Source organism: Anguilla anguilla, chromosome 4 (genome assembly GCF_013347855.1).
Source record: "Anguilla anguilla isolate fAngAng1 chromosome 4, fAngAng1.pri, whole genome shotgun sequence".
In the NCBI taxonomy this organism is placed as follows: Eukaryota; Metazoa; Chordata; class Actinopteri; order Anguilliformes; family Anguillidae; genus Anguilla; species Anguilla anguilla.
Window position 1 is genome coordinate 43,206,336 of NC_049204.1, and position 18,431 is coordinate 43,224,766.

Here is an 18,431-nt window from a genome sequence, read left to right on the forward strand (position 1 = left end):
ATGCTGATACAGTACATGAAACACATTTGTTGGCTAAATGGCTTTAACTCATCAAGGGTCCAAGGTATCAAATGAGCCTCAAACCACCATGCTGCTGCCAGATATGCAGTAGATACAACAAGCATTGTTTCTCCTGATTAATTTTCCTGTTGAACTCAATGGAAAAAATATTCCATACTGTATTAGCATAATTTACAGCTGAATCCCACATTGAAACATCTCTAGGGGTGACAGTGCATTCTCGGGCCTATAGATTTCCTGAACACAAAAAGACTGTGCCGGCGGAATTGCAGATAATGTTCAGAAATGGGAGTAATAGAAGAATCAGAGAGTGCCATTTGTGCAGCCTCATTGTGCTTGTGCATTGCGCTTCTGTGTTGATTATTGCAATAAATTTTGGCATTTTTGGTCCCCCATAATCCTCAGGCCCAAAAATCAATAACTCAATTCTTCATATAAAAATCAATCTCTACCCAAGATCCATTAACTCCATAGTTCAAGAATATTTCATCATCACCAGAAGTTAATTGCTGATGCAGTTCAGTTATAACCCATGATACATGCTATGCAAATTTAACATATCAATTCTCAACATACCTGAAATAGGCTATTTCATATAGGGGTTCATGTGTACTACAATAAGCATAGCTCAATCTTTTCTGACCGGATTGCCTAATAAGCAACACTATGCATTATGATGCAATAGCTGCAATTCTTGGCCAATTCCTATGACTTACAAAATCCTCACAGCTGTTGTGCAGTGGGAAAGAAAACACGAACGCATTTGAGGAACTGTTTTCGTTTTTTGTTCCTAGAACCTGGTGGAAAAGAGGTTATTGACAATGCATGCAGTGGTTTCCAGCAGCAGACCACCATTCTCTTGGCAGCAGTAAAGGCGGCTGTATAATCAAAACAAAATGGGACAACACGTTTCGAACAAGAGACGAACAAAGACACGGTGTTATGAATTTGGACGGCGTAGTGCAAGCAAGCTACCAGCAATAACTGTTAGCAGGCAGTTTGCAAACAGCCCGCCATTTCCCAGACCTCCCCCTATGTACAATTTGTCCTTGAGCTTTAACTGATGAACATAGTTGCCGATAAAAGAATAATGAATATTGCATGTCGTGGAACTCACAAAGCCCATGTTGCCCAAAAATAAAAATATAACCAAATGTATGAATGCCTTTATCACTCCACTGTGAAAATATGATTGGTTAACTATCAATTAAGAGTATAATATAAAACATTATAGAATAATTAAGAGAATAATTATAAAACATTCAGGAATGAATAAAGAACTTGTCAGTAATTTTTATAATTTTCTGGATCTTCTGTCATATAAGCAGAAAACAGTAAATCAAGGAGGCAAACGTCTTTTGGCCACTTTTTAATAATATGTCTGAGAGTTTATATGGGTGAACCAATACCTTCTGTATCAGCCAATGAGACGAGGGAAACGCTAAACCACTGTAGTCTCCAGGGTTATTTTTGGCTCAAAATAGTGCTTGACTGGTGACTGTGTGACAGTGACTGCGGTCGGTCTGGCTTCACTTCCACCATCAACTCGACGTGTCGTCTTCCTATATATGCCTACATTTAGAATTTAGAATTTAAAGTTCTGGTCTTCAAGAGACCATCACAATGCATTGAGATATAAGCTATAATTAAAAGTGTGACAAAAATAAAAAATTGGAACAGTTTGAATATTTATTGAAGGATTACATATTTTAAGTACCATATTTGGGGGAAAATATAGCATATACTGAAGGATTACACATTGTAAGGGGGTCATTTTACAAGAATAGTGGTATTAGGAATCGCAATATATCTTGAAATGTTTTTCACTTCTGCCACTCAAAACAGTGTTACAATATTACTTAAACTTTTAACTTAATGAATTCAGACAAATGCCAGCTTACTGTATTTAAAATATTTTTATACATTCACTCAAATACTTGCACCATCCTTTTGTCACCCTCCACAACTTTAAAGGCTTTTCAGAATTTTATTTCACAATTCTATCTGCACAGATGTAGAAAAACAGTGTAGGTTAATACAGTAGAATTCACTTAATTGCACAACACAATAAAATTTCAGGAGAAATCTCTCTACTCTGTCACAATCCTCCTCATCTCCACCGCTCTGTCTACACTTCCCCTTCCTGCGTCTTTCTCTAACCTGCCAGTTGATCTTGCCACCTCCACCCTCAACTCCTGCCTCTCCCAGTCCCTCGACTCACTTTGTCCTCTTGTCTCCAAACCAGCATGCTCCTCACCCCCCTGCCCATGGCTGACTGAGTCACTACGCTCCAGCAGAACATCACTGCGGGCTGCAGAGAGGAAGTGGAGGAAATCCCGATCCTCTGATGACCTGACCGCTTACCATACCCTGCTGGCGACTTTCACATCTGCCCTCACGTCTGCGAAAGCCTCTTTTTTCCAATCCAAGATCAGTGCATGTGTCTCTAATCCACGCAAACTATTCTCCACCTTCTCTTCCCTCCTCATTCCTCCTCCACCCCCACCTCCCTCTTCCCTCTCCGCAGATGACTTTCTGGCCGCCTTTGAAGGAAAGGTGGCTACAATCCGGAACTCCTTCGCCCATCCAGTGAGACCCCCAACCCCCCGGGACAAACCCACAGCCACACTGACCTCCTTTGAAATGCTGGAGGACTCCGATGTATTACAACTCATCACCTCTCATCGTGCAACCACCTGTCCACTTGACCCCATCCCATCTAAAGTTCTCCAATCCATTTCCAGCGAGCTCCTTCCCTATCTGTCTTCCATTGTTAATTCCTCTCTCTCCTCTGGTCATGTTCCATCTGATTTTAAGATGGCTCGTGTTACCCCACTTCTCAAAAAACCCACCTTGGACCCCTCCGATGTAACGAATTATCGACCCATATCCCTTCTACCCTTTCTGTCCAAAACCCTTGAACGAGCAGTTCTTAAACAATTAACCTCTTTTCTCCATCAGAACAACCTGCTAGACCCTCACCAGTCTGGCTTCCGATCCAGGCACTCAACAGAGACTGCACTCCTAGCTGTGACGGAGGCACTTGCCACTGCAAGAGCCTCACGCCTCTCCTCTGTCCTGATCCTTCTTGACCTGTCTGCAGCTTTTGACACGGTCAACCATAAAATACTCCTCTCCACCTTGGCTGAAATGGGAATTGCCGGGACTGCCCTGTCTTGGTTCGCTTCCTATCTTGCAGATAAGACCTACCAGGTCACCTGTAAGGGGCCTGCCTCTGCTTCTCATCCACTTGTTACGGGAGTGCCGCAGGGATCTGTACTGGGTCCTCTGCTGTTCTCCTTATACACCAGATCTCTTGGTTCAGTCATTAATTCACATGGCTTTTCCTATCATTGTTATGCAGATGACACACAACTCTTCTTTTCTTTCCCCCCCTCGGCCACACAGGTCGAGGATAAGATCTCTTCCTGCCTGGCTGACATCTCCACCTGGATGGCCAGCCACCATCTGAAGCTCAACCTCAACAAAACTGAGCTGCTCTTCTTCCCGTGCAAGACCTCCTTGCTTCTTGACTGCCTCTCACTCTGCCAAGAGCTTGGGGGTGGTCCTGGATGACCAACTGGACCTCAAGGAGCACATCAAGGCAACATCACGGTCCTGCAGATTCCTCCTGTACAACATCAGGAGGATTCGACCATACCTGACGACGCACTCCACCCAGCTGCTCGTCCAGGCTACGGTGACCTCTCGCCTTGATTACTGCAACTCTCTCCTTGCAAGCCTGCCAGTTTGTGCCATACAGCCACTACAGATGATTCAGAATGCCGCTGCCCGACTCATCTACAACCTCCCAAAATTCTCCCACGTCACTCCTCTGCTGCGATCACTTCACTGGCTACCGGTCGCTGCCAGGATCCGGTTCAAAGCCCTGACCCTTGCCTACACTGCTGCCAACAGGACAGCCCCCATCTACTTGCAGGACATGACTCAATTCTATGTGCCTGCTCGATCACTCCGCTCTGCGGCAGCAGGGCGCCTTGTAACCCCTCCCACCTGCCCAAAGGGATCACAGAGCTTCTCCACCCTAGCTCCCCAGTGGTGGAACGAACTCCCCGTCCCTCTCCGAACCTCCCCCTCACTATCCATCTTCCGCCGTGGCCTGAAGACTCATCTCTTCAGACTATACCTTGACTAACCACCACCACGCTGTATAAAAAAAAAAAAAAAAAAAAAAAACCCCTTTCCCTGTCACTTGTTACATGTTACCCCATCCCTGCACTTCTTGGTAATTTGTATTTGTCCTAATACTGTAGCTTATTCTTCTGCCTAGTTGGCTTTGCAGATGTTAGACCAGAATAGTGTTCATTGTTCTCGGCTAGAAATAGCTGTACAAAATAAGTAATTGTACCTTACTGATCCCGTGTTCAGCAGTTGTCTACGACCATGAAATGCACTTTTTTTGTACGTCGCTTTGGATAAAAGCGTCTGCCAAATGAATGTAATGTAATGTAATGTAACAACAGATTATCGCATATTTGCATAGAATCCCCATTTCCCGAACCATTTCCCATTTGTTACATTACAAAGAGATAGCATATTTGCATAATCCATTAATGGATATTTAAGATGTTTTTAAGGAAATAGCATCCAATTACACTGCATAATGATCTATAAATATAGGGGAGAGTGGAATCTGTTGTGACACATTTCGTCTTTTATTGATTACTAAGAGGCCGCTTGCATAACAATGACAATATTTTGTACTGAATATTTTCTATCAACTATTGATGATGTTTATTAAACTCAATCGGAAATGTGAAAGGTACAGTTTAACTACCCGTGGGTCGTTTGTTGTGATAGGCAAGACCTGCGGCTGCTGCTCTTGCTGAATTTCTGTGGCTGGTCTTGCTCGATTGCTTGTGCCTGACACACACTTCACGTTTGTGGTAGAAAGAGTGAGGGGAAGATGTCTGGTGTTGTTTGGAAAAGTTGGTCACAGGACTATGCTTTTAAGTGTGTATTTGATATTAGTTCTCAAGTTTTTAAAAATCCATATAATTATAAGGTAAGATGGTTTTGTTCCCAAAGTGAAAATCTTTGTTGCCATTAGGGGATGGGGGATAGGATCTCCCCCCCATCTGTTAAGCAAGTGGCTAACAAACTAGCCGCTTAGCTAATTCGGCCACCTTCTTGGTAACCAAAGGTTTTTTAGTGTGCTTTTTTCGCCACCCTAGGACAAAATATAATTGTCGTTAGATAGTTTTCCTTTATTGTTACATTCTAGCATTGGCTACAGTTTATTACAATCTGATTCTGGATAAATCTTGGTTGCATTTTGTCCTGAGATATAAAATATTACCTAATACATGAGATCCTTCAGTTATTGCTATCTAGTAAAAGCTAGCCAAGTTAGTTGATTATAACCAGATTTATTCTGGGCCTGGTAGTTATTTTTCATGTTCTTTATTAGTTAGTTAGTTAACTAGATAGTTAAAAGTGCTGTATTTTTATCATCTCCCATTTCTGCTGTTAGTTGTCCATAGCCAACCACGCATTTTAAGTTGTGGCGTTAGGAGAGTTGCTGTTATAAACATGTTTGACCCATATTGGCAGGGTATTAAAAGGTGTGATGACATATATGACGCAAATTAGTGCACAAGTTGACGCATGAAGTGATGTAAAGACTAGAACAGATAAGGAGAGATAAGGAGACACATGGTAAACAAGGAGAGTATAAAAACTAGCGCTGCGGACCACTCAGTACCGTGTGTAGACTGGAGACAGCCAATCCAGACTAACACCACCCTGGCGATGGAAAGGACTCAGGAGCCGAAGCAAGCGAAAGGCAAGCGAAAGCCGAGGAGAGTCCAAGACGGTAGCCAGCCCCGACGCAAGGAAAGGAAGTCATCGCCAGCCGCATATCAAGGCAACTCAGAGACAGGTCCCAGGAGGTGAGAACGTGACACCTACTTCTTGACTTCCCCTGAAACAAAACCACTCAAACAGCTATTTAAGTGGGTAGCCCCCCTGACTGGACGCATCTCTGAACAAACAGAAGCAACTCCTTACTTGAACATCTCAAGCAACTTTTCTTGTGGACATTTCCTCTGGATTAACTGCATCAGTGTGAGTTGAGAAGTCTGTATGCCTTATTAATAATATATAGATATATACCTAGGTTAAACGTGTGTGTGTGTATTGTAACCTTTACTTAGAAGAATATAGACCCGACTATTGTCGTGTTAAGATTAGTTAATAAGACAGCTAAATTAAGTGTGTAAAAGAGCTTAATAAACTGAGCAATTAAGATATACTTCTGGTGTCTAATTACTCTCAAGCCTCATCACCACATTCCAAAAGAACCTTTTTACTGAAGTGCTGCGTGTATATTGGATTATAATAACACTAAATTAAACTAACAAAAAAAATTATAACAATAATGTGGTAGTAAAATGCAATCTGTCATTATCAGCCTTTATCAGTACAAAACACTACCTATAATAGTGTGAAAACCAATGAAATTTTTTTTAAAGCTAAATTTTAGAAAAGGTGGCTTGGGAAGGTGAGGAAACGGGAGAAGAAGTGAAGAAGTAATCATTTGAAATGTCTGTTTAAATACTAGAAATACATTTTTGGAAATTGAGGCTACTATGAATAGTGGGGGCTATGACATAATTGGGATTTCAGAGACATGGTTTGGGGAGGAGGATGGGGATGAATATAATATAGAGGGGTACCAACTCATTAGGAAGAATAGATCCAGTAAAATAAGTGGTGGTATTGCTCTATGTAAAAGAAATTTTTAATGTGCAGGGAATTCCAGAAACTGACCAGCTCACATTGGATTAAGCACATAGGGCGGACATGAAAAGGGCCTTATGGCAAGTGTGTGTTACCAGCTGCCAGCTTCAGACAGTAGTGTGAATTCAATGCTCTTTGGAAAATAAAACAAGCTTGTCAGGAGGGTGAGACTATTATTAAAGGTGACTTCAATTACCCCGCTATTAATTGGGAATTGATGACAGGACAAGAAAAAGGTGAGGAGGATTTTTTAGATGTTATATATGACCTTTTTAGGCACAGTTTCAGCCTAAAAGAGGGAAGTCAATTCTGGATCTGGTGCTATGTAATGATCATGACAGAATATTTTGGTAATCAAGCCACTTGGGACTAGCAATTATTCTGCAGTTAGTTTGATGAATTCTGGCAAATTAAGAAGGCCTCTACGGCCAGAATTTTGTTTTTTAGATGAGCCAATTATCCAGCAACCTCTAGATGAGCCAATTCATCCAGCAACCTCTACTAATAAAAAATCCTCCTCCCAGACAGCAGAACAAACCTCACTCTGGTAGCCCCCAAAACTCCCAGCACTCTCACCTGAAGCCAAATTTTTGCAACATAATCTTCCCCCCCTCACCTCTAAGCCTTGACCCTCAATGCCCACAGTCCAATCGTGATGCCCTGATTCATGGCATCTCACTCACTTCTTCCCAGCATCCACAATCATCCTGACTTGGACTTCATTCCTGTTCATCACAAACACAGCTGCCCCCCTCAGATGCTACAATGTCAATCCATACCTGTTCATACAACAAACAGATTCTCTCCACTCAGTGTTCCCAGTTCCCCTTCTCCACTATCACCTCACCAGGAATCCTTCTCCCCTGCTTCTTCCTCCTTTGGCCAAACTCCCTCTCCTATAGTCCTCATTATTGGAGACTCCATCATTCGTGATGCAAGTGTTGAGACCGCTAGACCAACCTTTGTCCTACCCATCCCTGGTGCCAGGGCTAACGACATCAAACCAAACTTGAAGCTATAATCACATAAATCATCAACCTACTAAAAAATAGGCATACATGTTTGAACAAATTATGTACTTGTACATAATTTCAAAGAGATTTCAAAAATGAACATTGCCTTGCCTTCAAGCAAGCACATAAAATGTGCCAAGAGGTGATCTTTTCTGGGCTCCTCCCTGTGCGTACAGGTGATGAGATGTACAGCAGACTCCTTTCTTTAAATGTATGGCTCTCAAAGTGGTGTGCTTCTCAGGGGCTTTGCTTTATAAATAACTTGCCTTTCTGCAGATAGCCTGGGCTATTAAAGGGAGATGGTCTTCATCCCAGCCCTGATGGCTCCTACATCCTGTCCAGAAATATTAGTCAAGGATTGAACTATGACTGTTATTGATGCCAGGGTTCTGTCCCCTTAGCATATACCCCTGGCTCAACAAATTCCCTGGACAAATCATGTACCCAAAGACCCCAGGTCATTTCATCTACTGTTTCTAGGCCTCATCACACCTTTAGAAGTTATTACAGATCAAGTGGTGCTAGACACAGCAGTCTCATTTCAATTATTCTACTCCAAAATCCTAGACCAGTTAGTTCAGTTAACCGGCCCCCTCCTTGCATGCACCCTTAGACTTAAAAAAAAAGTAAGGGGCTTGGGCTGATGCACCTTAATATTTGCAGAATTCTTCCGAAAATGGATTTAGTGGACATTTGGGTCAACGATACTAATCCTGATGTTTTTGTTTTCTCTGAAACATTGCTAAAAAATTCTATTGAAGATGATTCTATAAGGAATATAATGTTTTTAGATGTGGCAGGCCTAAAAAAGGTGGTGGGGTAGCAACTTATATTAAAAATAACCCACATGCAACTAAATCACTAAGTGTTTCTGTTCCAAAGCAGTTTGAACTGCTAGTCACTAAAATAGAACTAAGTCCTAATGTTAGCCTATATGCGGTAGCAGTCTATTGCCTAACTTCTGCAGCTGCTAATGTCATGAATGCTATAGCAGAACTGCTAGCTCCCTTCCTATCCTCTGAGGTGGTCTATTTTACTTTTATCTTAACCTTAATTGGTTGTCCCCATCCTCCGATTGTTTGAAGTCTACCTGTATTGATCTGGGTTTAAGCCAATTAATTACTGTTCCTACCCGTATAAATTTGAAAGATCCTTCTAAATCTAACGTTAATGATGTAATTTTAACTAATGCTCCACATAAATACATGTCCAGTGGAGTTTTTCCACTAGATGAGTGATCATTGTCCAATAGTGTGCATCAGAGATACTAGAATGCCTGAATCAAACCCCCATTTTATCGCAAAGAGGGACTTCTGAAACTTTAAGGAACAAGGGTTCTTGCATGATCTGTACCATGCCAATTTGTCATGTATCTCTAGTATCCCTGATTATGAGATTATGCGTGACCATTTTTCAACTGTGTTTATCTCCCTGACAAACAAGCATGCACCCATGAGAAGACTTGTAATCCCTGGTTTATATCTGAGCTCACTAACTTGATTCAGTTGAGAAATTAAGCTTGGCTCAAGCCAAATGCACCGGTAGCTCCTTGGAATGGCTGGTCTTCAGACAGTTAAGAATAATAATAATAATAAACCTTTATTTAACCAGGTTAGTCCCGTTGAGATTCAAAAATCTCTTTTTTAAGGGAGACCTGGCCAAGAAGGCAGCAGCACAAAATGTTACAGACAATATAAAATGATAAACATAAAAACATATATCCAAAGCAAAATGTGTGAAAGAGCATGATAGAGGAACAAAAGAGCAATACAAAAGCAGAAACACAAAGTAAGTACAGTCAAAAGCTAGACAACAGCTTATTCAAAGCAACAACAATTTCCGAGTGACTTTGTTTCCATAGTCTTAACAACTGCCTTGAACTCAGTGAGAGGAACCAGATTCTTAAGCTTCAGCTCTTTCTGTAGGCTATTCCATGCGGAGGGGGCAGAGATCATAAAGGCTTTCCTGCCCATCTACATCCGAGCTTTGGGGAAATAAGTGCTCTACTTCTGTAAGGAATGTAAAATCAAAATATTACTTAAATTCTCTTGCTGGTTCTCATGCTAATCCTGAAAAGTTCTGAAAAATAGTCAACTCAACTAAGCGCAAAGGCTATAACTCACTACTTAATCAAATCAGGCTAAACTCTAGTTTAGTTACGGATCAGAATGAAGTAGCTGATGCCTTTAACCAGCATTTTGTTGCAGTGGGCCATCTTTTTGAGAGAGAATCCAGAATTAATGTTGACATTTCAGATTTGTCTGAGCCTATATCCGAACGAACCCATGATTCTCCAAATACTGCTCCTAATATTGCTGTTACCAGGAACAGAGTTGCCCATGTCTTTTTCTCCATTCACTTTGTGTGAGGTGCTTAGTGATCTCCTGGCTATTGATGCAAAGAAGTTGACTGGAGAGGAACAACTTGACCCATATTTTATTAGGCTTTCTGCTCCTCTGATTGCAGTGCACCTAACTCATATTTTTAATCTCAATATTCTCTCCGGTGTTATCCCTGAAGTATGGAAAGCTGTGCATGTGCTACACTCCATAAGGGTGGTGATCCTAGCGACATTAATTATCGCCCTATTTCTAAACTGTCCTGCTTGGCTAAAGTATCCCATTCTGAGCAATCACCAATCAGAATTCAGTGATAATCATAGTACAATTTCTGCTACAACTCTTGCGATCAATGGCATAGTGGCCTCTCCAGATAATAGACAACACTGTGCTGCTTTTTGTGGATCTGTCTAAAGCATTCGATACCGCTGATCAGTCCACATTGGATTGGATTGAACTGCCTATAATTGGTTTGGAAACTACCTATCTGACAGATCTCAATGTATGATCATGTTTCATCCAAGTTTCTTAATATAACTAAAGGTGTCCTTCAAGGTTATATTTTAGGTCCTGTATTATTTACAATTTATATGAATAATGTGTTTTTTAATGTAAAGAGTTGCAATCTACATCTTTATGCAAATGACACTGTACTTTATAGTTCTGCTTCTACTGTATCCCAAGCTGTTGAAAATCTGAAGCTCAGCTTCAATGCTTTGCAGAAGGCCCTCTTAGATCTCAAACTTGTCTTAAATTTAGACAAAACTAAATGCATGTTATTTACCAGATCTAAGAGAACAGATTTTACTGAGCAGATGTGTACACTCAATGGTGCCCATATTGAGAGTCTCACACTATAAATATCTGGGTATCTGGATTGATGTAAACCTGACTTTTAAGACTCATATTGATAAATTAATAAATAGAACTACGAGCGATACTTGGTTTCCTTTACAGAAATAGATCTTGTCTCTCATTTTACAGTAGGAGGACTGTTGAGGCAACATTCCTTCCAGTACTTGATTACAGTGATATATTATATAAACACACTGATGCTTCCACCTTAAAGTCTTTAGACTCCATCTATCATTTAGCCCGACGTTACATCACTGGAGATAGGTACCATACTCACCATTGTGTACTGTATCAGAAGGTAGGCTGGCCCTCCCCATCTCAGAGAAGAGACCAACATTGGTTCCTGTTTTTATATAAAGCACTTCTCCAAAAGCTACCTCCTTATATTTTATCTCTTATTGAATGGAGAGTTGGAGCCTATCAGACTCGTTCTCAGGACTGGTTGATCCTCCAGGTGCTGTGGGTCTACTCTGAACTGGGTAAAACTGCATTTAGATATAGTGATCCTCTACGCCTGGAATGAGTTGCAGTGCGCATTAAAGCTGAACTCTTTGATTACCATGGGCCAATTCAGGACCCTGATTAAGAAACTGGCTACCTTTGAATGTAAATGTTCTAACTGAATTGAACTGTTTTTATTCATTTTATTCTATTTTATTATTGATTGGTTTATTTTACATTTTTTAAAATTAATTTTCATATATTCATTTTATCTCTTAGAACCTTTAGCTTTTATCTGTTAGGCTGTTTTTTTTTTGTCATCAGGGCTCCATTGAAAAAGAGACCCAGTGACTCAATGTTATTTCCATGTATAAATAAAGGTTTCTAAACAAGATGCTAGCAAATTTAAGTAATATTGACTGGGTCCAACTTCTTGACTGCTAGACTGTAAATGAAAAGTGGAGCAGGTTCAAAAGGGTTATTCTTGAGACACAATGTAAATTTATTCCAAAGGTATGAAAAAATAAGTTCAAGTTGCCCCAGTGAATGAACAAAACCATATTGGAGAGTTTGAGGGAAAACAATTAAACTGTATGAAATGTAGCCTATAAAAAAGGACTGAGAGTAATAAGGCTGAATATTGTAATATGCGTGCTAAGGTTAAATAAATAAAAAACTATAGGAATTCAAGAGGCTTTTGGAAAGGCATTTTGCCCAAGATGCAAAAAATAATCCTAAACATTTCTTTCAATATCGTAGTAGGAAAAGGAAAGTGAAGGAGGATCTCAGGTTCATGGAAATGAAGGAGCATTGCTTTATAAGAATCAAGATATTGCTGATGCATTAAATAGTTATTTTGTTGAGAGAGTCTCGGTAAAGAAAAGGTTACTAAAAGACTGAAAGGCATATTCAGTACTCCGAATGTCTTAGCAGATATTGAGATAGAGGATGAGGAAGTACAAATAAATTACATAAACTAAAGACAAATAAGGCAGCAGGCCCTGATAGCATATAGCCAAGGGTACTCAAAGAGATAGGTGAGATCATATTTAAACCACTGGCAGGTATTGTTAGACAGTATTTAGAAACTGGAGAAATACCTGAGAACTGGAAGTAACGTAATATAAAACGAATATATAAGAATGATTGTACTGGAAAATCCAGGAAATCACAGGCCTGTCAGTTTAACTTGCAGCATGGTTTTCGTACAGGAAGGTCATGCCTGACAAATCTTCTGGTATTCTTTGAAGACAATAACAAAGCTTATGGTATTACATACTTTGATTTCCAAAAAACATTTGATAAGGCACTAATTGAGAGATAACAAAATGAAGACAACAGGAATTACAAGAAGTATTTCAGAATTGATTCAGAACTGGCTACAGGGAAGAACAAAAAGAGAAGTAGTAGGAGGCATATTATCTGAGCAGGGAACTGTGGGAAGTGGAGTCCCACAAAGTTCAGTGCTGGGACCACTGTGCTTTCTTATTTGTATCAATGGACTTGACAGGGACATAGAAAGTACATCAGTTAAATTTGCAGATGGTACAAAACAGGGAGGCCCAGCTAATAGTTAGCAATTTGCTACAGTAATCCTGAAGACCCAGGATTTATCCAGAAGTGGGCAGAAACCTGGTATATGAAATTTAATAGACAAATGTAGTTATGCATATTGGAAATAAAAACATTAGGCAGGATTATTTTATAGGAGGAAAAAAATTATGTAAAAAAGTAATGGTTGATCAAAGCCTTTCAGGTTCTAGGCACCGTGCTGTAGCAATAAAAAAGGCCAACAGGATGCTGGGATATATAGCCAAAAGTGTTGAGTATAAATCCAAGGAAGTTTTACTTATCTTATACATCATCAAAACATCTTTGCTTTTTTGGCCTAATAGGATGAAGCAATGACATGAATACAGAATGCAGAATGAATCACTGTCAGTGAGGTATAAATGCAAAATTAATATAAAGGAAAACCAGAATACTTCTATGTTTCCATGTAAAATTAGAGAAAAATCTGGAATATTATTAATTATTCTAGGCCAAAAGATTAACCAGAAAAGCAAGTATTGCCAATATAAAGCTAAATTAATGAGGCAGAAGAGTAATAGACCCACCCCAACCCAACACCTTTCCACTGATACGCTCTCTAACCCACATGAGAACTGACTCCAGCTCTGCCACCCCTCTACCTACCTCCTTGGATTTTGTTTTTGTGCCATGCTCTATTCCTGTCTGTGGTAAGACAGAGCGCTACATTAGATTCACATTTCTAGATCATGATTCTTTCTTTTGTGCATAAAGCACACAGTATTTCCTGCCATGGGTGGCTTTGAGGTAAGAAACCTAGGGATCCACTATAGTGATGGAGTTACACTCTACCTCCTCTGTCGAGAAACCTCTAAGTGCAACACCTTCCTTCCCTCTTGATGTAGGCTCCTCTGGTGCAGCTGCCCTTCCACAGTCAGCCAGCAGCACATATAATTCCTCCCTGTACTGTCTCTAGGTCAGAGGCTTCCCACCCTTTGCCAGGGCCATCTCCTTGAGCAGGAGGAAGCTGCTGACCACAGCAATGTCAACAAAATGTTAAAACAGCTTCTTATACTACTACTGGGTCATCAGGGCAATTCTGTAGAACTTCAGCAAGGCATCAGGAAAATCCAATCCCCACATGAATCTGTTGTACACCACCGGAGCTAAGATAGTTATCAGTCACATCGTTCAAGTCCCATCACAATTCTGCACACGTCGCTGGTCCCCAAAGAACACCTATCCCTCAACCAATGAATGGCGCCCCTCGTTTGCTTTGCATTCTCCTTTGTGCACGGAAACTAGGGATGTGACGGTATACCGGTGTGATGGTATACCGTAAAATTCAAATATGAAATAGTACTGAAACGTACCATAATACCGTGATAGTAAATTACGTGACAAAAGCTATTTTCATGTGGGGAATTTTTTTCCAACCATTACCCTAATAAAATATCAAAATAGCCCATATTAAATAATATACTGGACCTGAATTGAGATAATGAAATCTGACCCTAGATCTGTATTTAGAGGCAAAGACATTTAAAAACAGGTCGCGTCTTTTCAGCCAATTATTATGCTTGATGCATGACGTGTGCGCCTCCACGGGAGCTGCCGTTCTCCTGCTCGTTCTTTCTGATGTAAAATGTAAGTTAGCTTGCAACCGACAAATTACCAGCGATGTTATTTTTTTCGTTTATGTAAAAAACGAGTTAAAAAACTAGCTAAATGAGTGCCAAAGAGTCAGGCGAAAGCAGGGGAGAGGCAAAGAGAAAGTCGTCAGAAGTACTGAGGTTGAAGTAGAACTCACAGACTAGGTAGGGCCAGTTATGCACCGAGAGACTTTTTGGACGTTTTGAAAATTGACATGCTTTCACAAGAACAAACAAATATTGATACAGCATATTAAATACATTGACACAGCATAACGTTATAATTCTACACTGATGACTTATACAACTGTTGTTTCCATGCTGATGAATTGTAACATTACAGCTCTCATTTATAACGATTACATGTTTGAGCGATTGCGATTTAATTTTAGGCTTTGACATTATCCTTAGACCAGGCTTTTTAGTGCGAGTAGGGTCCAGGAAGTTGCCTGCTTCCACGCAGCGTATGTGGTGCGCAAATGTTTTTCTCCCCTTTGTGGCTGTTGGTATTGCACTCAATGGCTGAAGTATGTCAGTAGGCGAGTCAAACAAGGTTGTTGCTTACAATAAATACGCTATTTTTGTGAAATTACATATTTACACCTATGATTTCTCTTTTTTGGCTGTGTACGATAATTTTCTTTAAAATTCAATAATTTTAAGCCTCTGGTACAATATATTTCCCACCTGGCAACGCTGGCTAGCCAGCTGTTATACAGCTACACGGCATCTCCGTTTGCAGTCTCTTACAACACTTGCGATGTCCGAGGCTGATTCTGAAACCGACTGTAATGAAGAATTATATCCCCCCAAAAAGCGAACTCGTTCATCCATGTGGGGTCACTTTGGATTCTTATTATTTATGATTTTTATTATTTTAAATATGCAATTACAAGGAGTGAACTATTCGGGGGCGACATAGCTCAGGAGGTAAGACCGATTGTCTGGCAGTCGGAGGGTTGCCGGTTCAAACCCCGCCCTGGGCGTGTCGAAGTGTCCTTGAGCAAGACACCTAACCCCTAACTGCTCTGGCGAATGAGAGGCATCAATTGTAAAGCGCTTTGGATAAAAGCACTATATAAATGCAGTCCATTTACCATTTATATTGAGTTGCTTTTTTGTTTTATTTTTCAATTAAAATGGTTTAAAAAATCTGCAGATCCATAAATAAACAAATTGAGTTGTAAACTTTGTGTGATTTTTAAAAAATTGTTTAGCTTAAAACCTGATACCGTGATATACCGAAAACCGTGATATCGAGTAGTACGATTATCATACCATGAAATTTTCATACCGTCACATCCCTAATGGAAACCCCAGGCGGTTTGGATGAATTTCCCCACTGGCGCCATAGCGCAGCTGGTGGAGGTGGCGAAAAAGAGTGGCGCTGGTGTAGAAATGGTCAGCATAGATGTGGTACCCGGTATACTGCATCTGTCAAGTACTGCTTCAGCCTGATGCAGCTTTTTGTGGCTACCATGCGCTCGCTGACGGCCATGGCTTGCACCCTGTGACAATTTCATCCAGGAGGGGTCTCAACTGAAAGAGCCGATCATACCCTTGAGATCCTCTCTCCCAGTCATTGTGGTCATCCTCCACTGGATCACTCATGTGCAGTGAGCATGTAATCCCCTCAAACCTCCACCTGGGTTTGATAGATTCAGTGAATAATAATAATAATAATAATAATAATAATAAATAATAATAATATAATACGTTTTATTTATGAGGTGCCTTTCTGAGCACTCAAGGTCAATGTACATGCTATTAAAGGGGAATTGCACTTTATAACACTTCTGCTTCTCATGACTGATATTGTCCTTCTAATGAATGTGTCGCCCTTCATTTTTTGATTAGTTATTTCATTTTAAATGTCTAACGTTAGAAGGAAAGATCTATTTTTTTTTTTTTTAGTGCAAGTCCACATAGTAGTACGGTTTCCGGTTTTTTCTTCTTCAATTTCGTTTCGCGGCAAAACCGATGTAGTCGTTCCACAATGGAGGACCTAACTCATAATTGCCGTATCGGGTTTCCCAACATAATAAAATCTCCTATAGAAACACTGATAAGAGGAACGCAGCATGGAGAAAAGTCTCTGAAATTGTTGGTGGCTCTGCTTTGTAGTTATCGCCGTAACTATTAGTTATCACTGTCCAGTCTGAATAAAAATCATTTTTGCAGTAACCTAGCACTGAAAAATGTTAATAAGCTGCCTAGCTAGGCTGTCTAATGTCTAGCTAGTGAGTAACAACCAACAATAACAAAAAAAAAAAATTCTTCCTAATGTATTAGTTGCTAGTTGTTCGTTTCTACCAGCCACCTAGCTAGCTAACCAGATATAACTTTGAAGGCTTCAGCTGGCTAATTAGCCAGACAATGTTTTTGTTGTTGGTTGTTACTCACTAGCTAGACATTAGACAACCTAGCTAGGCAGCTGACTAACACCTTTCAGATCTAGGTTACTGCAAAAATGATTTCTATTCAGACAGGACAATGAATATGAAGCATGACATTAAACCCGGTCAATTTTAATGAACACAACTGTCTGTCAAAAATAGGTGACACGCCCATAAACAGCCGATTGTGGGGACGCCGCGCCAGGCGGCCGTCGCCACGCATAGTGTGGCTTCACCGTAAGGGTATGCAGTGACCACTTTGAAGCCACCGACTACCAAGGCGACTGTCTAAAGCCTGGAGCTGTAGCCACCGTTTTCCCATCGTTGCTCGAACCGCTCGGGCTGGATAATGCTATCGTGTCTGTCTGTGATACATAGGATGTCTACCATCAGTTACAGTTTGTCCTGGGAATAGCCTGTGGTTCCTCAATCTCGGCCTGCTCCTGACTCACTCTCGCACGATCAGCCTGCAAATTAGCCAGCTCTTCTTCTGTGTATTCCGGCTCGAATCGATAGGGCACAACAATCCCATGATCAAAAACAAAATCTCCTTCGTCCTAAGACATTTTCGGGTTTGCGAGCTAGTAGTCATACAACACTATTTCTACCATAGACATATATATGTTTATATGTCTATGATTTCTATGACCAACCTAATGTTATTGTCCACAGGTACACCCACAGCAGAAGTCGCGCAATGATATGCATCCTTGAGTTCAACACTAAACTGTCTGGGTCTACTTCCTGCATTTGTAAAGGAAAACTGCGAAACAGTCAGTCATGAGAAGCAGAAGTGTTACAAAGTGCAATTCCCCTTTAAAAGTTAGAAAAATTACAAAAACACTGCACATACAGGTCATGGCATCTCAAAAACAAACAAACAAAGAAAAAACAGTCGGTTCCTGCTCCAGTAAGTGCTGATGTTACCTGCCCTCAGCAGATGTACACAAGAAGGATAAAGCATCTCTTATACATTTCTTATACAGATACAGGAAACCATTGTCTTCTTGCCATGGGCTTTCCTTTGTTCTCCGTTTTGGTTTGTGTTGCTGCAGACGATCTGTAACAGACTCTCACTGCCGAACAGTTGGAAGAGCTCTAAAAGGACTAGGTTTTGGTGGTCTCCAGTTGGGGTCCGTGGGTCCTGGCAGGGCAAACTGGAGGAGGCTCTCTGTCAGGCTCCGTGACACATTTTCATCTCCCTTGAGGCTCAGTGGTTGGAGGGCGCTGATGCACGGGCTCTCTTTTTTGGTTTTGGGCGGGCAGTCTTCCTCCTACTAGAGGTGTCAGGTGGGGAAAGTAAGTAGAATCGATAAAAATGACAACATCAGCTATTTGGCACGTATTACATTAAAATTATATAACGTACATTTTATAATTTATTAATGATTAAAACATAAATAAATAGCTAAATATTACATA

At 40.6% G+C, this 18,431-nt stretch overlaps 1 protein-coding gene across 3 annotated transcripts in view; it reads right to left on the reverse strand.

Moving 5' to 3' along the window:
* Positions 1–4,829: 4,829 nt before the first annotated feature.
* LOC118225889 overlaps positions 4,830–18,431 on the reverse strand; it is an 81,068-nt gene continuing 67,466 nt past the window's right edge. For 2 of the 3 annotated variants that reach the window (XR_004764911.1, XR_004764910.1), the window contains exon 4: positions 18,181–18,286. The gene's annotated coding sequence lies outside the window, so the exon portion shown is untranslated. Of the gene's footprint in view, positions 5,966–18,180; positions 18,287–18,431 lie in introns of those variants that run through there. The other variant, XR_004764912.1, reaches the window with a different exon arrangement.